This window comes from Pieris napi, chromosome 17 (assembly GCF_905475465.1).
Source record: "Pieris napi chromosome 17, ilPieNapi1.2, whole genome shotgun sequence".
In the NCBI taxonomy this organism is placed as follows: domain Eukaryota; kingdom Metazoa; phylum Arthropoda; class Insecta; order Lepidoptera; family Pieridae; genus Pieris; species Pieris napi.
In genome coordinates this window covers 1,937,903-1,960,387 of record NC_062250.1, presented here as the reverse complement: position 1 = coordinate 1,960,387, position 22,485 = coordinate 1,937,903, and the positions used below count along the sequence as shown (strand labels likewise).

Here is a 22,485-nt window from a genome sequence, read left to right as displayed (position 1 = left end):
ACGCACTTCTGTCAAATTGACACATTGATATTGGAAATTTATAATCTCTACGAATTTCCATGAATTGACATTCTATTAAAATATTTTTTTTTTCTCATACTCACACCCACACAGCAGTCACAGATACGCAATCTAATATTTAATTTGTTTTGTAGACAATTTTTATTTCAATTTAAATATACGAAGCTTCCCAAACCTTCATTTGGATTTGAATCTTTATTTGTCAAACTCTCGAATACGAGTTTTCTCTGTAAATGTTCAATAGTCTGTGCGTCAATGTTTTCTCAATATAGAATAAACATACCTAATTTTATTAAGCGTGAATACGAAAATATAAGTTATATATCGGTAGCGACTTTGGCCTCAGAATATTGCCAAAATATACTAACTCAGACGAATAAGTATTAATGTTACTTAAACTATTTAGTAAAGATGTATTAATAATGATAAAATTGGTGTTTTACTCTTAGCTTAGTCTCACTTATTTTATAAATTAACTTCTGAAAAATTATTACAAATAAATAAATACATTATTTGACGCAAAACAATTACACGTTGTACTTACATTCTCAAGGCTGTAAACATACGAGTACAATTGACAACGAATCGATAAATATACATAGAGAAAGTTACAGATAAATTATTATTGGACGGCTCTGAGTACATTTTAAGTACATTCGAAAGATGTATGAAACTACTAAACACGCCGCTGCTTCGTGATTTATTTATAATTCCTTATTATACGATGTTTATCTTACCTATATTAACGGTTTTAGATTAACAGTGTAAGATCTTATTGCACTTAATACATTTTATTATCTCGGTAATCGAAGGTCAATCAAGATCGTTAACGTTTAGATATTTATGAATGAGGTTGATTGCCCCAACCTTTTACCTAAATTTAAATTTCGAGTACCCTCTAGATACCCTAGGCATTTGTCAGACCTTTCAAAAGAATTCGTTTTGGCCAAAACTCACCGATATATACCGATTGAGCATTCTGATAAACGCTAGACATTCATAGTTGCTCCTCTCACACTTTGAAATCAATTATCGTTTAGTTTCTATAATGTATGAATTGTTTTACTTCTTATTTGCTGTGTTGATCTATAAGTACTTTTCACATGAAATAAATTTTATTGTACTTTATCTGCCAATGTATCAGTGTGCCGAGCTTTGGTAAGCTAAATAAAATAGTCATAAATGTGAATCTGATATACCGTCTTTACTAAAACATTGTCCGTCTCTTCTTACTACAGTATACAATATATATCCGCGAAATACGTGTGTCCCGGGAGCACACACGTATTTCGCGGATACTCTAGATTGTACATTGTGTTTATCATCGTATACGTAAAGGTTTAAATTGAGAAAACTGTTTCTCGTAAAGCGTTGATTTTAAAATTTCACAAAACCATTTTGATGTTTAATTTTATGTAGCTTTTAAACATTATACAGCGTGAACTCCATGTAACGTCCCTCGATTTAACGACAACTTCCCTTAAAGTGTCGAAATCACTCGGCTTTGGTTGGTTTAGCTTGTCAATTATACACTCTACATAGCATTACACCCACCTTGAATAACGATAATCAAATGATTAAGAGTGCTTTTTAAGTTGCCGAAATTAGTCAAAAATGGAGCTGTGTACGTTATTTTTCGCTTTTTCTCCTAGCCCGTAATAGACTCGACTATCGGCATCATCATTATAATATAGTATTGTCTTTTATTGACATAACATTTACACATAGAAAAACACTTTTTGACCACGCACGCTGTAAAGCACGCGAAACGTCGATTAAATTTAAAATTATGTAAAATAATTATAATAATACATAACTTCGGTAAAAAAGTGTTTTCCTAAGATATAATATAATATAATTTCTGGTGCAGCAAAAGTCGTCAGGCGAAAATAACAGACTAAGAATAATTCTTAGTCTGAACAATTATTGTGTTTTATGTAATTACTAACACTAGTCTGAAATAAACTTTTTCTTTTTTGTAATACAGATGTATCTTCTTTCCATTTAACGACAACTCTTTGTAACGTCAAAATTTGAGTTCCATTCCAATTTCCCTTGAGTGTCGTTATATAGAGTTTACACTGTACTTAATAATATTAGCTTTAATTTAGGTGAGTACAAAAAATAAAACTCGCCTTTAATGGCCATAAACGCGAATGCATAATATTTATATGTCTCGACGTTTAGTCTCTTTTCAGTTCAATATTTCTATTTGTTACGAAAATTTGTATTTAATTAAATCATCGCACTCACTGTACAAAGATGACCCAAAACCTAATTTGCATTTTCATATAATGCAATTATGAAATAAATAAATATCCAGCAATCGTTGAATTACGGATATTTATCCAATTCTATCGGTGTTGATAATACGCGTGACGATTCCCTAATGGTATTAAACCGTTGAATATTTAACATGCTTCATATTACGAAACTCAATATTTACTTTAGCTTGTAACAACATGTTTTTTGTAGTGTAACATGGGTCGAAGCCCAGTGGGGCTATTACTATTAAACCAGGAAACGAATGGAGTTTTTTAGTAAATATATTTAGTACAATTAATAAAATTAGTGATTGCATTAGCTAATGTTGCTTGATCGAATTTGTGAAACATTTGTTTGTGTTTGCGTATATGCTACTGTAAAAGTTCGAACTACGGTTAATCTTAAGATTTAAGTGTAAGTCTTAGCCTTTACCGACATGAGTTGGTAAATGTAAGTATTTCTGAAAATACGACGATTTTTTCAAGCTTTTACCATTCGAATTCAGTATATGCTAGGTTTTACCACTGTCAGCTGGTAGATGTTGGTTTTAGGAATAAAACAATGAGTAATTCTTAATTATTTACTTTAATGTACTATTAGACAAAACAGATACATAGTATTATAAAGGTATCATATGATAGTAATAAGTACAAACTAATACCAACTTATTTAAATTATTTTGAAAAAAACACATAACGTATATCTCTGAATATCTCAATCTCTATCATATCTATCTAACTTAATCAGTAGTTCTCTATTTGGAATTTAACAACGAAATACAAACATAATGCTTACATAAGCTAGTCTAACTTAATAATTATTATATTTTTTTCAACATTTACCGTGCCATTAATGTAAATCCTTAGATTTACCAACGGAATGGTGGTAAGAGTTCGAATCGCAAACCTTTTGGGACATTTACCATTAGGAATTGGTAGATCTTAGGTTTTACTGGAATATCTTAGGATTTACTGCAGTTCGAGCTTTTACAGTAACATATACACTTAATACTAGTCTTAATTGTGAAAAGACAGGTCTGTCTAATCTCTTGGATCCTGATGTTTTTGTATGCAATTTAGATGTAGTTCTCTCTCCGTGTAACCCTGGGACCGCGCGGTCATAAATTCATTATTGAGATTGGGACCGCTGAAAGTATCGCTATTATCAAAGTACGGGCTCTGATGTGAGGTGAACTATGGGTAGTAAAATTAAAATCGTAAAGAAAAATCAGTCTAACATTAGTTTTGACTAAAGAACTTGATCATTTCACTATGTCGAAGTATCTTCACATTTTGATGAAATGAAAGACGTTGTCCCAGTTAAATAATATTTTTTTTAAACTAAGCTTCTAAATTAAGATAAATCTATAATAAATATTCAATTTAACTTTATTATGAAAGTCGTTTAAATAAAATTAAAAAATTCAAATTGAAATGTCTGATATTAAAATATACTTTTAAATATTCCAATCTAAAGGCGTTCCACTTGCGAGCCCTCTAGCATTGATAATGCCCATGGGCGGTGGTATCACTTAAAATCAGGTGAGCCACCTGCCCAGTTGCCCCCTTTGTTTTATAAATCAAAAATTAATACATAAATATTTAACAAAAAATATAAAAAGGTGATTCTCTTGAAACATCTTAAGTTATTGTGTATTCAGCATATAAACGAGAAAAGTCTGAGAAAACATGCTCGTCTCGGAAAATATTATTAGATCTTGAAATAACATATGACTAACCAAAAACGTTAAACTAAAGATTTTAGTTTTATGAAAAATTTCACAAATATAATAGTATATATAATGCTATATTTTAAACAATTTTAATTTAAGTGCAGTTAATCAAATTATAAAGTTGTGTTCTTGTGTCTGTTTAGTTGAAGGCGCTCAGAAACTATTGATTTGAATTAAAAACATAATTCAGTCAGATATTCCATTTATCGAGGATGTAGTATTATGTAACGATTGGAACGAAGCATAAACTAATTAAAAAATTAAAAAAAAAGTAATATATGTAAACTCTAATATAAAACAAAAGACAATCTATTTATTTCATCACACACTAAGTGCATAAACCAAATACATTTTTGTTAAATAATTACCTACTTATAGACTGAATCAATCATCAAAATGTCCATGTTTTGCCCTGTTCTATATAATATAGTAATTACTATTAATAGTATATACTACAAATTTACTTATCATAAACACGACATAGAATAATTTAAAATAGTTAACGCGTTATTTATTAAGTATTAAATCTCGTGGGAGTCACGCCCGCATGTTCAGGAATTAAATATAATTAATTCATATTAGCTGTCACGCTGTCGTGTCACACCGAGTGAGCGAACTTTCATGTTTTATAACTCCCAAACCTCTATTGTTCTTACATTCTAATGCCCCGAATTGTGAAAATGGGGTAACTAGGTTATGCTTGCATGGAAATATACATGTTTAAAATGCTGTGTAGTTTTGTGTTAATTACTTGAATGTTTACCGTTCTAAGTGGTTTTATCTGAGTCGATGCTAAGATGAAATTGAATACGTAATCCAACTTGAATAATCACCGATTGATTAAGTTAGGTTATGTAACTTAAATAAGTGTTTATATATATATATATAATAGAATCAATCGCTTATACTGGGAATAAATAAGGCGAAACTGCGTTTCTCTGTGAATACAAAAAAAAAACAACATTTAAAGCCTATATTCTAGATTTTATAAAGTAAAATAATATAATGAAAAAATTAAAATATCTTACATATTATATTATGTCAAGTGACATAAATTAAACATCGTCAATCAGACGGCAAAGGCAACATTACAAAAGAGTTTATATTATAAAATACAATATAGACAAGAGTTTGTATAGGAAAATATATTATGTTTTCCTTACATATATTATATTACTATTACGATGAAGGCTAAATCATTAAGGGATCATCTCAGTGTGAATGTTTTAGAAATCTATAATAATAATATGAAATAATCAATAAATTAACATTTTAAAAATCATAATGTATTACTATTTAATATTATTCTACAAAAGTGCCGTTATAAGTACCAAAAAAACCAGACCAATTAACTTATCCTTACCATTAAAAAAAAATCTCGATTCTCAGTAACTTTGCGGAGGGTCACACAAAAATGATCCCTTAAGAAATCGTCTCATACCTTAAAAATTATGACATCTTTAAGACAAAGAAGTCTGATCTTTTTGTATATAAAATAAAAACTGTCGAAAAAACTGATGCAATCTGAGAACAAGACCTATAGCGACACTGGATTATTATTATTAAATGAAACAAATTATATTTTGTATGTATGAAAAAGTATTAAGGATACAATCGAATGAAATTTGAAAGTTACTCTTAGGTGCATCATCAAGCAATGCAAATAACGTAGCACTTTAAATTTATTTCATCAATTGCAATAAAAAATGACGGTCGCCTCTACATAAATAATTACAGGCTTTCATGGCGATTCATGTGTTCCACGAAATGGCCATTGCTGTGTAATGACTCATTCCACTCAAGGTACTATTTATAGGTGAATGTGGTCGTTTTATGGCGGATAATATATTCAAAACGTAGTCATCAATAGATGACTACGTTTTGAAAACCTAATAAGAAGTGCATAAGGAACTACATTGAATATGAGGGGCGGTAAAAGTTCGCGAAATGGCGTGGTTGGCGTGGGTGAGTTTACTCATCCACTAATTGAGTGACTCATTGTTAGTATATTTTTCCAAAAATGAAAAAAGAACTGCGTGGAAAAAGGTTTTGCGAGGATATATTTTAGAGGATAGTTCGACGACCAAGAGAAATCTTTTTTTTCGACGGTATTAAAGAGTTATTTGACAGATCTGATAAATGTATTAGGGTTAAGAAAACATTGAAAAGGATTTTTATTTTGTTACCCTTCCCTGTCATTCCGCGAACTTTTTGACCGCTCCTCGTATACTATCAGTATGAAAACTGTGGCTATGCCAATAAATAATTACAATTACAATTCTACAGTTTTTGTTAATTCTGATGTCAAATCTAAAATAATACCTTTTAATATCTTGATGTTTTTGTATAAAGATAAACCAATCAAAGCCTAGTCTTATGCACCGTTTTAACTACAGTATCTGTCTCTGTTCATCACACCGTAAACACAATTTATCAAAACGAGACAAAAAGTAGTCAATAGTACAATTAGAGTGACTTATTTTTTATGAATACTAACCTTTATACTCGAGCAAGTTTAACAATGTCAACCTTGTACAAATGATAATTTATTTGAAAACTTATCTAAAATTCACACTGGATAACCGAGTACAATGAAAACCCTCGGAAACACTTATCAAACGGTCAAAGTCTTCCTAATAGCTCTGAGGGAATAAAGTTACACTAATTTGCATATATTACCTTCTCTCGTTTAAGAAAGTTGGGGCAAAGTATTTCCTCCGATTGGTCCCCTTGGGTACTATCCAGCGAGAAAATAAGTTATTAGGTAATAATTTTCACAAATTGCTCGATAATGATCGTTAACCTTTCTTTCATAGTGAGGATAAGAGGAATGAACTATTGCTAGAATGAATGATAAATTATATACGTTTGCGTAGGAAAAATATAAAGATATAGAAAGTATTCACAATTTTCTTAACCTACAGAGTAATAAGAAGAATAATTAAAAATTATTAAAAAGAAAAAATGCAAAAGAATACCCTTGGAAAACGGGCTTTAGTATGGGATGCTATTTGTGTGGACACGTTTGCCCCGTCTCACCTCCTCGAACAAGCAAAAAAGCTGGGGAGGCCGCAGAGCAGACAGAAAATAATAAACGGCACAAATATAAAAGTCTTTCCTCCAACTTCGATTTTGTTCCCTTTGGAGTAGAGACTCTTGGGCCGTGGGGTTCAAGTGCGCAGGCGCTTATTAAAGATTTAATTTGGCGCCTGGCAGATAGTACTGGTGACCCCAAAGCTGGTGCTTTTCTCGCCCAACAAATAAGTATCGCAATACAGCAAGGAAATACTGCCAGCGTTAAAGGTACACTGCCACGGGGATCAAACCTTTTAAATTGGTTTTGATTTTCATATTGCATATTTTTTTATTGCGCTGTTCATCACAATATCTTTATTTAATACAACTACTTCACTTCTTAGAAGAGAGGTTATATCACTTTTAAGTATTTCTTGTATAATTTCTAATTATGTGCAAATTTGTTGACAAATAAACCAACAAAAAAATATTGTCTCTGAGGCTCAGTACTTTACTCAATACTTTAAATATTTGTCTTTACAGGTCTACAAAAACAGATGAAGAGAAATTCTGAAAATGTAAAGAAAACATTTTATAAACTTGGAAATAAAAAACAGAGGTTTGATGCCTCTGGTAAAAATAATTATTATTTATTATAGAAAGTCTGCTGTTCTCCATATAGATACATATATAGTCTAGTCGACAAGTTGAAAATGGAACAAAATAGAGATACTGCTCTTAAAATTATGTGCGAATAATATATATATGTAATATTAAAACAGCCATAAAAAGACTACAACTAATCTAAAATTTAATTACTTTATCGTTCTTATAGGCTGGCCATGGAAACTTTTATTAGTCTAGTCGACAAGTTGAAAATGGAACAAAATAGAGATACTGCTCTTAAAATTATGTGCGATAGCTCATTGGATGCGGAATGACATCTAGAAAAATGTGCTAAAAGCATGTATTAGCACATAAAAAATTGCAAAAGTTATAGACCATTAAAGATGAAAAAAAAATGGCATTTAGTTTTTTGCCAATATTTAATAAACTATTAATATTTAAGAAATTTCAAATAAAGATTCTGAAAGAGGAGGAAATTTCCAATAAAAAACTTGTGACTCCCGGAACTCTATCTCCATTATTTATAATTTTAATTTAACGCTGAAAATAGGTCTGCGGGTGACATTTTTAGGATTCGCGCGTGGCGTCAAAAGCGACTACGGCACATTAATTAATTTATTTAAGCTATTGAATTTTTTTTTTTAAATTAATGGTCTATAACTTTGCAATTTTTTATGTGCTAATACACGCTTTTAGCACATTTTTCTAGACGTCATTCCGGATCCAATGAGCTATCGCACATAATTTTAAGAGCAGTATCTCTATTTTGTTCCATTTTCAACTTGTCGACTAGACTAATAAAGTTTCCATGGCCAGCCTATAAGAACGATAAAGTAATTAAATTTTAGATTAGTTGTAGTCTTTTTATGGCTGTTTTAATATTACATATATATATTATTCACATTAGCGTAACAGTTTGAAATCTTAAATTATTCATTATTATGCAAACGAGTTGCTGTCGAGTATGTTCGTTGGATGCATTATAAAGGTACCCATCACACTCTCGTGGGTACAAACAACAGCGAAAATTATAAATTTATGTAGAAAGTTTGTTTTATACTCCCCTAATGCTGATGGGAAGCCGTGTTCTAATTAAGGTTTAGGTAATACGTAAAAATTATTACTTCATAAATATGTTCGCCTAAGGCAGTTTTTCTTATCGGATAGGAAATTACGATGAAAAACGCTAAAGGTTCAAAGTAAGCGTAACAACATTTTATTAAGTTAATTATTTATTAAAATCCTGTGTAGTATCGATATTTTTCGCAGGCGCTCGTTAATTTTAATATATTTCAATTTTGTTATTCACTGAAGTATTTCCTAACCAATTCGACTTAAGGGTAGAGCGTACCAATGGTTAAAAGGCTGGCAACGCACTTGCGATTCTTCTGGCAATGTGAGCGTCCATAGGCGGTATCGCTTAACATCGGGTGAGCCTGCTACCTGTTTGCCACCTATTATTAAAGAAATAATAACATTCAAAACTATTTTTACTTTCAGTCATTTAGATTGTACAGAAGCATATAAAAATATTATATTATAGGTCAATTAGCATCAACTTTGTACCTCTCAATAGTGACAGCGATACCCTTCGTTTTTGTATGCAAGTTTTATGTAATTATTTCAACATCCGTAGCCCTGGAGTCGCAAACTTGGGAGCGAAACAGAAATGTATTATTGTGATTGGTGCCATATTACAGTCATAAAAAAAACAATGGGACAATTTAAAAGTATTTGTGCTATTCCCGCCGACTCCAGGACAAAACCCAGACCCTAAGCTGAAACATCTGTTTAAAACTACCTCAAATAGTAAACCATCTAAGCTAATATTACAAAAAATGTTCGCAAATGAATGTCAAACGATGGTCAGTGGGACGACCGGATACGATATAATGATACGAGACAATAGAACTTGAACCTTGAATAAGAGGTCAATGCAGTTCTTGTAATATATATTAAGGTATTCCATTTATAAATATTGCATTTAAAGGATGAAAGTCATCATAAATCTACTATGAGTACTTTACAAATCATAATAAAGCAATTTATTATGATTTTTACTGACTAAAATTACGTTAAAATTTTTAACACAAGTGTTTATCAACTAAACAAGTCGTGTTATACACATAAATAATTGGTGTTAATTAACCGTAAGAATGAAAATAATGGGCTAAGAAGAAACAATTTTAATAAAAAATACAAGTATAAATGTTTCCCGATGACATCTGAATTCAATTTCAAAACGGAACCACAGAGAGTAGCTATTATTCTACATATATTCAACAAGGAAGATATGCAAAGTGATTGCCTTGCGGATATATCATTGAACCATCATAGGACCTCATTACATATGAGAATTTTAAGAACCCCGGGGAATATATTTAAATACAATAATGTTACAGCTTTCAATTTTAATGAGTCGATGCCCGTATTGGACGTTTACGTTCAGAGCTGGTACGAAAAACCTATATCTTCTTAAGGTTTTAGTGTAGTTGATGGACCATCAAATGTTATGCTATGCTACCCCATCGAAGCTGTTCGTTTTCCCAGAATAAATAAGTGCTAAATAAAACTATTTTTTTTTCCTTTTTTGAAGTTATATTTCTTTTGGCGCGTTAGGGAAAATGATGAGAGTAACTTTTTACAATGCGCGCGCACGCCGTCACAAAAAACCGACACCCTGAAGTTAGCTATAGTCAACATTTTAATTTTTTTTAATACAACTATTGATGATGTATTCGCACGATATTTACACAATGTTTCTACAATAATATTTATATCATACTTTAGCTATCATAAGTAACTAACATGTCTACTGATCTCCAATCAATGGACGTGAATGAAATAGTAAATATCAATATGTATAAGTTGCATGCTAAAATAAAAAAAAATCCATTTCTTTAATATTGTAGAATTTTTTTTGTGATATTTAAATAAACTTTATTTAACTAGATAATGCGTTATAATAAAAATTTCAACTAATTAAATACGCCAAAGAAGTATAACTTCTAACGCGTAAGTTCATAAATACGCACGCGTTTTTAGTTGTTATTATTATCTCTATAATAACACTCCTAATAGTTCAAGGTATAAATGAAAAAAAATCGAATTGGTCCAGCTGTGTTCTTGTTTTGCGCTCAACATATTTAACGATTCATTTTTATTTGTATAGATATATTGCCAAAGGAAATAAACTTATCGGAGCTGTACCATTCAAGTCCATTTCGCGGTAGGCTTCACTCACGAAAGTGTGAATATGGTGGCACTAACACTGCCGTGAATTTACGGTTATTTCTCGACACATGTGGAGCCGTCGTTAGTTCATACTTGTGTTGCAAAATTATCTAGTTAGATGAATTCACATTTATAACAATATTCATTTCACAAGCTAAAACAAATTTCATCAATAAATGACGAAAATCCTTCGAAAGTCGCCAACATGCTATAATAAATAATAATTAACGAGTTATGTTAATATTTCGAGTTATTTGTAATACAAATTAATAATAGTATAAACTATAAATACAAAAAATTAAGTATAAAAAAACCTTCCAAATTTATTTTGTAATAATTAAATTAATCGTTTAACAGAAAAGAAATAACTTAATAATTCAATATCCAAACAAAGAAAGCAAACGCGTGATTAACCAAAGATAACGTCCCGACCTTCGTAACTTCTTAGTACCTATTGGAATGATTAATTATTACACAGTTATAACCATACACCATAAAACACGCATACCTACTATTCAGGCGACGGCGCTTTTGTGACAGTTCTTCATTTTATAGAGACATGCCACTGATTATAGGTAGAAGACTTGCCAGTTTCCTAACCTATATTATTTTTTATTTAATTCAATTCAAATTGAATTGAATAAAAAAAAAAAAATATTATCCATTTTTAATTATCACTAAAGAGTTAAGATTTTTTTTATTATTCAAAATGTTCTACAATGTATGGTTTTACTATTATACTACTATGTATATGTGTTGTGGTTAGGAGTGTGATTTTCATCACGACAGTAATCTATTCATGTTAAATTTATAGGAAAAATTGTTGACATTATTACAAAATAGCATATCAATGCGATGCGAAAACCGTATTGTTTAGTATTAAAACATTAAATTTACTTATTTATTTAAAACAAAATACAGAAATTTATGTGACGGTGAAGCACAAATTGATCACAATTTATCTTTCTATTATAATACTTAAAAAGAAAAGTACCTATTTGACTTAATATTTTTTTTAATTAAACATAAGAAAAAAGATCAAACAATGTTTACAATCTTAAAGTCTGAGTACAAAGTGCGACAATACTGTTATTGACGCCCGTGTTAAGTGTCGAGGTACAAGTGCTTGTTAAAAGTTGATTTTATTGGGCAGACATAAAATAAAAAGATAAATATAAAACAAAAGAAGAAAAATTACGAATACTTTTTTGTAGTTTGATTAATGTTTTAAAATTATATTTGATATTTTTGTGTATTTCTCGTGTAATAATTTTGGTAAGGAGGCAATTAAATTTTGGATTTCATTTGATTCTGGTTAGGCAAATCTCAGGTAGCTTAAGGGACCGATCACGGATCCTTGCGCAGTACCTTCTGATAATCATATTACATAACTATCTTCGTTGTAGAGCCTCACCTGGTATGATCTATCGTGTAAGTAGTTGCACCACTTAAGCAGGCAGGCTACCGCGTACAAAGGAATCTTCTAGAATATTCAAAAGTTTTTTAGGATCTTAGAATGCCCTTCTGCAGGCGATAAATAGTACTAACGGGTGATCTTTCATATCAAGGTGCTTATAAACGTAATCTGTATATAAAGATAGAAGCTGCATTGCATTTTTGTGTGGTTGAAATCCAAATTAGTTTTTTGAAAGTATATAATATTTTCGTACTTGTTAGGATTTGTCCACAATGACATTTTTCTATATTTTTATTAATGGTAATGGTATTTAAGTAATATGATTCTGGGTAGATAATTATTATAATCAGTCTTTATAAATGTTATGCTAACTATTGTAATATTAACAGAAACACAATAACTAACCTTAAAATACAATATTTACAATTTTCTTAACCTACAAAGTAATTATAAAGAATATACAGACTAAATTATAATCAGTCTTACTACCTTTTGGTGTATCGGTTCGACTACTCCAGTCTTCAACAAGCTGGGGTATTGAGTGGTGAGATTGAGGTACTTGGAGCTTTCCTGATGTTTTGTCTTTGGATTGTCTTTGTAAATCGCATACTAGAGTTTGTCGGCCGTTGATAAAGCGATTTGTCAACACTTTGTCGTAGTTGAGGTTACTTGCAATCAAAAGTAGATGCAAAGTTTGCATTATCCTTACAACTTAAGTTTTGATTCCCTCCAGAAACGCTTTGTATAGTATCGGCTATAGCTTAGTTCCCCAGTGAATAGATTCAGTATATTCCATAACTTTCTAGTATAGTTCTTATTTATTTCAATTGAAACTTTTATTTATATTTAACTTTACATATTAGCGAATTGACATTTATACAATTACTAGCTGATCCGGCAAACGTCGTTTTGCCATGTTTATCATTTATAATAAAAAAATAGGGGTTCAATGTAGAGGGGTGAAAATTAGAGGTTGTATGTTTTTTTAATGCTGTATCATAAAAAAATAAAGAATAAAAATTATATCTAAAATAAAAATTAGGGGTGTACTACCCTTAACATTTAGGGGGATGAAAAATAGATGTTGTCCGATTCCTAGATATACCCAATATGCACACAAAATTTCATGAGATTCGGTCGAGCCGTTTCGGAGGAGTTTAACTACAAACTCCGCGACACAAGAATTTCATATATTAGATTATATTTTTCTTTTAAGCTGAATTTGTTGGAGTGTTGAATAGCCATTTTGTAAAAAAATAATTGTGGATAACAATTATTGAACATTTGTATTTCAATCAGTAAAATATGTACACTCAGAAAAATATTTTTTCCAAAGAAGGGAACAAGTGGAACAAAACCTAGATATCAAGGAATAAATTTAACTTCTGAATTCACACTTGATAACGAATGTAAAGATAAATTTTATCTTCATGTTACTGAATTTATTTTGCATATTTTATGCGCGAATAACTAAAAATCTCACAATCCATCTCTATTTGTTAAGCCCACTCTGCTTCAATATAAAAAAATATGAAAAAAACTTGTAGCTTTTAACGATACTTCAAACGTGAGGGTTTAAAGGATTACCTGTAAACTCTCTCCGTGATTTTTGTCAAAAACATAACCATTTTCCACGAGCGAAACGGACGGTTAGATTTTTCAAAAAGTTCACTAAAAGTGTAGCTTCAAATAAAAAATTGCCCGTATACGATACATGCATTTTATAAAATTCAACTTTTTATGAAACGAGTTCTTCAAATGTTTACATTCACTTATTTTATTTGTTAGTTATGATTGATCTCGGTAGAGGAATTTAAATTAAATGTAGCACTATCTAGGTAATAAATGCAATACTAGTACGTTTATATTTACTAAACCCGTTGCGTATAGAAGAAAAAAACAACCCGTAATCTGGCATTGAGATTTTTTTTTTTTATAGAACAGGGCAGGAGCCTCACCTGATGTTAAGTGATACCGCCGCCCATGGACACTCCCAATGCCAGAGGGCTCGCGAGTGCGTTGCCGGCCTTTCAAGAATTGGTACGCTCTTTTCTTGAAGGACCCTACGTCGAATTGGTTCGGAAATACTTCAGTGGGCAGCTGGTTCCACAAAGTGGTGGTGCGAAAAGAGTGTCCATGGGCGGCGGTATCGTTTGCCCCCTGTTCTATAAAATAAAGATATGTACATGGCCCGTGGGCCGTATACATTTATAACATAAGAATTACAAACAAAAAAAGTTTTTATATTCCTTATTGTTGCATTTCGCGTCATCTACATGGCCATGCATTGATAAGATAATATAATTGGTTATTCTTGATATATTATTTGGTCTGGTATTTGGTAGTTTCCGAGAATAACATATTCATCTATATATTCAAAATTATATCGTTATATAAAATCTACCTTAACAATGTTTCAACTCGAATTCAAAAGGTTATTAACGTACGATATGTCAGATGTTTTTAAAAATAAACCTCATTCTTAAAGAATACTTTAATAAAACTTCTCAGCTCAAAGCGATGTGAACAAACACAAACAAGCTAGGACAATATTACATTCAATTACAAAGAAAAAACATAATTTGCTAAAGTAAACAAAAGAAAGACTCAAATGTCTTTCGTATTCAGAAATAATTTAAATATTAACGTCAACGTCTCGTTATGTCGAAATTTTGTTTGAAATAAGAGAGGTCGCAGAACTTTAGAAGTGAATTACAAGGCAGACTCACATCAATCAAGGTAGGTAAAAATTAAACTCAATAATTTTACTAACTACTTACCTGATTAAAGGTGCGTTGGAAAGACAAGTGTAAGAGCTGGGATATATAACAATATACGAGTTTATTTTGTAGTTATGGCGTGAGCAGTGTTGGCCTAGTGGCTTCAGTGTGCGACTTTTATACCTGAGGTCGTAGGTTCGATCCGCGGCTGTACACAAATGGACTTTCTATTTATGTGCGCATTTAACATTTGCTCGAACGGTGAAGGAAAACATCGTGAGGAAACCGACATGTCTTAGACACTGGAGGCTGATCACCTACTTGCCTATTAGATTTAAATATGATCATGAAACCGATTCAGAAATCTGAGGCCAAGACCTAAAAGAGGTTGTAGCGCCACTGATTTATTTAAGAAGTTAGACGTAGATTTTGAGATTTTATAGAACAGGAGGCAAACCGGCAGGAGGCTCACCTGATGTTAAGTGATACCGTCACCCATGGACACACAATGCCAGAGGGCTCGCGAGTGCGTTACCGGCCTTTTAAGACTTTGTTGACCCGCCATTGGGTTCATCAGATCATTGTGTGGTCCGGAGTACTGTGCCATCTACGCGACCTTCACGGCCCCGCTTTATGGGTTGTCGCCGTATTTGGCACTATAAGTCAGCAGATTGGGACGGGATGCGGTCTTTCTTTGCGTCCTACCCTTGGGGGCCTATGTGCTTTTCGCCGGAAGCTCCAGATTCCGTCGCCGCCTCTGTCGCCGAAGTGGTTCTGCAGGGCATGGAACTCTTTATTCCATTTTCTGCGGTGCCGATCGGTGGCAAGTCTCAGCCCTGGTTTAAACGTTCTTGCAAGGCGGCCTCGCGTCGAAAGCGAGAATGCTTTAAGGCATGGGCGGAAGCGGCGAAATCTCGTGATGCCAATACCAGCGAACTTAAAACAGCATATAACTCAGCCTCCAGGTCCTTCAAACGGGAAATCACTAAGGCAAAGTCAGAGCACATTGCCAGATTTGGCGAGAGATTGGCCCAACTCCCTTCAGCGACTCGAGCCTTCTGGTCTCTCGCCAAAGCTGTCCAAGGGAATTTTTGTCAGCCCGCTATTCCACCACTGCACAGGGAGGATGACTCGCTGGCCCACACTGCGAAGGAGAAGGCCGACCTTTTAGGCTGTCTCTTCGCGTCCAACTCGACTTTGGATGACCGAGGAAGATCACCACCGACCATTTCGCGGTGTGATTCTTCGATGCCGGAAATCACATTCCGGCAACGTGCTGTCCGCAGAGCACTATCTTCCTTGGACATTCATAAGTCGAGCGGGCCGGATGGTATCCCCCCAATTGTGCTGCGTACTTGTGCTCCTGAGTTGGCTCCGGTCTTAACGCGCCTTTTCCGGTACCTGTACTCGCTTGGCACTGTCCCGAAGTGCTGGAAAACCGCTTCGATACATCCGATCCCTAAAAAAGGCGATCGCTCTGATCCGTCCAACTATCGCCCAATAGCCATAACCTCCTTGTTCTCCAAAATAATGGAATCCATTGTTAACTGCCAGCTCTTGAGGTATCTAGAGGGCCACCAGCTGATTAGCGATTATCAGTACGGCTTTCGTCGTGGTCGTTCGGCTGGTGACCTTCTTGTATACCTTACACATAGATGGGCAGAGGCAATTGAGTCCAAGGGGGAGGCGCTGGCGGTTAGTTTGGACATAGCGAAAGCCTTCGATCGGGTGTGGCACAGAGCACTGCTCTCGAAGCTTCCAGCCTATGGGCTACCCGAGAAATTATGCGATTGGATCTCCAGCTTTCTGGCTGATCGGAGCATCAAGGTCGTCATCGACGGAGCATGCTCCGACCTTAAACCCGTGAACGCGGGGGTCCCACAAGGCTGTGTTCTATCCCCGACCTTGTTTCTTCTGCATATCAATGATATGTTGCAAGCTCCTTCCACTTGACCGTATTCAACGCAGAGCGGTTCGAATCGTCGACGACCAATCCCTTTCCGAGCGCCTTGATCCTTTGGCGTTGCGTAGAGATGTGGGGTCTCTCTGCATCTTCTACCGCATTTACCATGGAGAGTGTTCAGAGGAGTTGTTCGGATTAATACCTGCAGCTGAGTTTCGTCATCGGACGTCGAGGCAGAGTACGAAATTCCACCCGTATCACCTCGACGTCCGCCGTTCCACAACTGAGCGTTTTTCAAGGCAGTTTTTGCCGCGCACCACCACTTTGTGGAACCAGCTGCCCATTGAGGTATTTCCGAACCATTTCGACTTAGGGTCCTTCAAGAAAAGAGCGTACCGATTCCTGAAAGGCCGGCAACGCACTCGCGAGCCCTCTGGCATTGAGAGTGTCCATGGGCGGCGGTATCACTTAACATCAGGTGAGCCTCCTGCCCGTTTGCCCCCTGTTTTATAAAAAAAAAAAAAAAAAACTTGGTAGGGTTTTTGAAGGGCCCAAAGTCGAATTAGTTCGTAAATTCTTCAGTGGGCAGCTGGTTCCACATATTGGTGGTGCGCGGCAAAAACGCTCAATTGTAGAATGGCTTCTGCCTCGACATTCAAGATTCAAGATTCAAAGCCTTTATTTTTAACTGATACAAGAGAACAAAATATAAATGTATATAAAAAAAGAAAAAAGTTTAACAAGCACAGCTGTCCTCTTGTATAGCTTGTCTTTGTGGCACAAAGGCCTCCTCTTTTTTCGACCATTTTGCTCTCTGGCCTCTGAGCAGGTGTCCTGTCCATCTCCATTTAAGCCTTTTGGCTCTGGTCATTGCATCTTCCCAGTTGGTGATCCTTCGGAGATCTACAGTAGGTTATTATGTAGGGTATTGGTGGTGCGCGGCAAAAACGCTCAATTGTAGAATGACTTCTGCCTCGACATAGGATGATGAAATTCAGCTGTAGGTATTAATCCGAACAACTTACAACGGTTAAAAATCAGATTTCTAGGCTATCCAAAGTTGATCTAAATTAAAGTTACGAAAAATAGATGTTTCTATTTAAAATTCATGTAGAAAGTAAAAGCCAAATCAGAAAAATTGGTAGCTCAACCCAATAAAGTCGAATACAAGACCCAACGACTGTTAGCTGTTCCAATCGTGATTAGTGAGAGACTGAAAAGCTTTAGAGTACTTCTTAATAATTATTTAATGACTTGTTGAAGTGAAACTTCTTTATCGGGGTTGGAAAAAAATGTAGTGTAAAATTTTTTCGTTACACGTCAAATTTTTCGGTTACGCGCCATGTTGCTTTTTGAAGTCAAACTTCTTTATCGGCGTTAGAATGAATTTTTTATCGACGTATGGGAGAAATTTTGTAGCAAATCGTCATGTTTTTCGGTTACGCGCCATCTTTTTCTTGTCCCTACCACGGTTGATCCGAAGAGATTCGAAGCCATTAATAACAAAAATATATAATAACGATAACAATGATAGTAATAATTCTATTACAATTAATGAAATTCCGTAATAATCTTAGTAGTAATAAGGTAAAATGAAATAATTGTATTTGTATTCATGTCTATGATAATAAAAGCCTTTTGTTAAACTTTATTTAACCAATTGCGTTAAGTTGCATATAGTAGACCATTTTTCGAAAAATAAGGTCATAAGGAAGTTTCACTTCTTACGTGTGTACACCTAGTATAGTTAGATATATGACATTTAACTGATAATATTGGCACTATGATCAATTTGTTGTTGTATCTTAGACTATTAATTCGTTTGGAGTTTCTCCGCATGTCAGGCACAGACGGGAACGTCAAAGGAACGAAAAGTTGAATACGAGATTTTATAAGTAAAAGTTTGATGTAATCTCGATTGATAAATTATCAAAGTTTTAACATAAACCCACTATTATGGAGGACCAAGTTTATTTACGTGAAACAAATACCATTTTAATCTGAAAACTGATGGACCGATTTGGATGATTTTTATTGTGTTGGTCGACTCGAAAAAAAAATTTAATCGCCAAGTTTTTTTGTTTTACACAAAGTTTGTAAGGAGCTGCAACGATTACACCACGTTTCACATGACATCGTAATTAATAAATAATAATAACATAAATTAAAAACAAAGGTGTGTCCTCTATCAGCGAGAGGCATGGTGAAATAGGAGAGCACGTGAATGTAAGTGACATTCTCGTGGGATCAACACGCAAAGACACACGATATAACAATTTCAAATCTTTACCAAATTTAAGAAAACAAAATACTACTTCACATTTGCTTATCGTCATAGACAAGAATTAAAAGATATTTCTTTCACAGACCATTATTATTTTAACATACAAATTGGATAATTTTTAATTGTTTTCTATTTTGGCACGAGAACTCGAGTCTAAGATGAAATGTTGTTTTTCTATGAAAGAGTGAAGACAGAGATATTGAGACAAAATAGTAGTAGATAGTAAATGTATTGAGAAAGGTTATATAAAATCAGGCTACAATCAAATGTTTAAACAACAGAGCACAGTATTACATAAAAACGTGTTACCATAGCAACCAAAACAAAATACAATTGTCACAGATGAATAATGACGCCATATGAATTTATCAACCGCTAAAAATGGCGCTTTCGAAAAATAACGCAAAAATATTTGCATTGTAACAAATTGAAACGGCTGACACGATGTGTCATTTTTCATTTGACATTATTTAAACATCGAACGTTAAAAGTACTAAAAAACTTGACGAATTTAAAATTCCTGCGTCCTTCATTTCTTTTACATGTTTCATTGATATTTATTTTTTCATAGTTGACACACTATGACTTTTCTGAAAAGAATTATTTTACAGTTCGGGCATGTATTGCCTAGCTAAGGCCAACACTGCCCTATATATGTGATAATAAGACACTTTATTTAATTAAATTACTTAATAAAAGCGCTGCCCGAACATACAACGACCAATATTTAAGCCTTGACTTGTTTAAGCTTTCGCGGAATATGGTTAAAAGGAGTTTTAAGAATATCCATAGTGCAAAATCACCGGCATCATACACACCTCCACATACACACCTTCACGTATATACCCTCACTTTTACACCATCACACAACACACCCAAATTAGGTACCACTTAGTTAAATGTATTGAATATTTTTTATTTGTTTGTTTCCTTTAGTAAATTTTTGAAAGTTTTTGTAGTTAAATGTATTATTATGTATTCCATCTCTGGCTATATTTTCAGTGTTACTGTTTGTTATTATATAAATTTTTTGTCAGCTGTAGGATTACGAAATAAATATATAAAAGTGTCTTCAATGTTTAATTACTTTTATAAGTAAATCAAAAATATAAAAATAAAAGTATTTATGAGTACAAAAACAGTATGATTTTTAGAAGGACATTTATTTTCATGTTTAAGTTATGTAAAAAAACTTACGCAAATGATCACAGCACAACACACAATTCACAAGCACCCACGAACATGGACAACTTAGGGCTGGCACCACGTTCCAAACAATTACAGCTAATTGTATTGACCTAAGTTAACCCGCTCGTACTAATTTGGTCGTATGATGCACCGCCTTCTTCATCTGGCCATTGGCAATCTAACTTATGACGTAGCAATAAAAAAAGTACACAAATTAAGCCCAATATAAAATTGTGACCAGCGAAAAGTTGTGAGTCTGCAAAAGTTATCTCAAACTTTGTTTTTACATTGTGTCCGATATTTCGTATATTTAGATTTTTTACATTTACGCTGATGTCACATTTGAATGGCGTGGTACAACTACAAACTATTAAGGGTCGATTCGACCAAACTTCAATTTATACACGAGTGACTATACCAGGAATAATCTATTCCATGATTTTAATCTCGAGTAAATCCATAGTCGTTTTTCCACGTAATCGATGGTATAATTGCGCTAGGAATAACAATAGAATAGCAAAGAGCCGATTTACCGATTTGCCGTATTATAGTGTGAAAAAGTAGCTTTTAACAGGTGTCAAACGACAAGAAAAAGTTTTTATTTGTTGTTTGTTTGAGGGTTTCTGTTGAGCCTAGTTGAATTTCATTCTAATATTATAGAAAATAAAAAATCTAAAAATAAATAAATAAATAGTAAATTGTTTAAACGTTTCATTATACAATGCCAGACTATTAATTTAGTGCGTTGCGTTGACTTGAAATTAAAACACAGAGTACATATTTGTGAAATGACAGAAATCAGATGATTGGACTGACTGACGCCATTAAATTATTCTTGGAATAGCTGTTATTCCGTGCGAAACGGCGGCATAGTAGCAATTCCCGAATAGGCCCATTATTCTTAGAATTTGTAGTTGGTAAAACGTAAAATTGATTTACTCTCGATTAACTGACGATTTATTCTAAGATTAAGATTTAAGACCCTAAGGGTCGATTCGACCAAACTTCAATTTATACACGAGTAACTATACCAAGAATAATCTATTCCATGATTTTAATCTCGAGTAAATCCATAGTCGTTTGTCCACGTAATCGATAGTATAATTGTGCTAGGAATAACAATACGCGAATAGCAAGAGAATGGTGAACGAAAATAAAACTCGGCAAATAAATGTTGTTCTACAACGGGACAGTGTAAGAGCATACATCATGTCAACTCGATTTTGCCGTATTATAGTGTGAAAAAGTAGCTTTTAACAGGTGTCAAACGACAACAAAAAGTTTTTATTTCTTGTTTGTTTGAGGCTTTCGTCTGAAAAGGAACTTCTGTTGAGCCCAGTTGAATTTCATTCTAATATTATAGAAAATAAAAAATCTAAAAACAAATAAATAAATAATAAATTGTTTAAACGTTTCATTATACAATGCTAGACTATTAATTTAGTGCGTTGCGTTGACTTGAAATTAAAACACAGAATACATATTTGTGAAATGACCGAAATCAGCTGATTGAACTGACTGACGCCATTAAATTATTCTAGGAATAGCTGTTATTCCGTGCGAAACGGCGGTATAGTAGCAATTCCCGAATAAGCCCACTATTCTTAGAATTTGTAGTTGGTAAAACGTAAAATTGATTTACTCTCGATTAACTGACGATTTATTCTAAGATTAAGATTTACTCTTGTTTGGTCGAATCGACCCTAAGAGCTTTAAAGTATTGGTGCTGACATTCCTAGGCATTGTCTTATGTAAATTAGGCTATGTGATGATAATGTATTGCCAGGATTTAAACCGACTCGGGAAATGTTTACCCATCTATTAACAGAGTATGGTCACAATCATATTTTTATTAAAATAAACAACCATTAAGCTGGTTTTTATCTTGATATCGACCCCGTTGTAGCAGATTATGTTCGCTATATGATGTTATATCAACTTAAACGCGTACTACACAACTTCAATTAATGTTTAGATATTTAAGTAAAAGATATAATTATTATTTTATACCAACCAGGCTCCGGAAAATAAACCACTCTTTATATAGAAATTGTAATAGTTTTTACAACAAACCTCCAA

At 33.3% G+C, this 22,485-nt stretch overlaps 1 protein-coding gene across 1 annotated transcript in view; it reads right to left on the bottom strand.

Annotated features, from left to right (window-relative positions):
- Positions 1-20,521, bottom strand: part of LOC125057849 (hemicentin-1-like) — a 147,447-nt gene extending 126,926 nt beyond the window's left edge. The window contains exon 1 of the mRNA XM_047661765.1: positions 20,416-20,521. The gene's annotated coding sequence lies outside the window, so the exon portion shown is untranslated. The remainder of the gene's footprint in view (positions 1-20,415) is intronic.
- Positions 20,522-22,485: the final 1,964 nt, after the last annotated feature.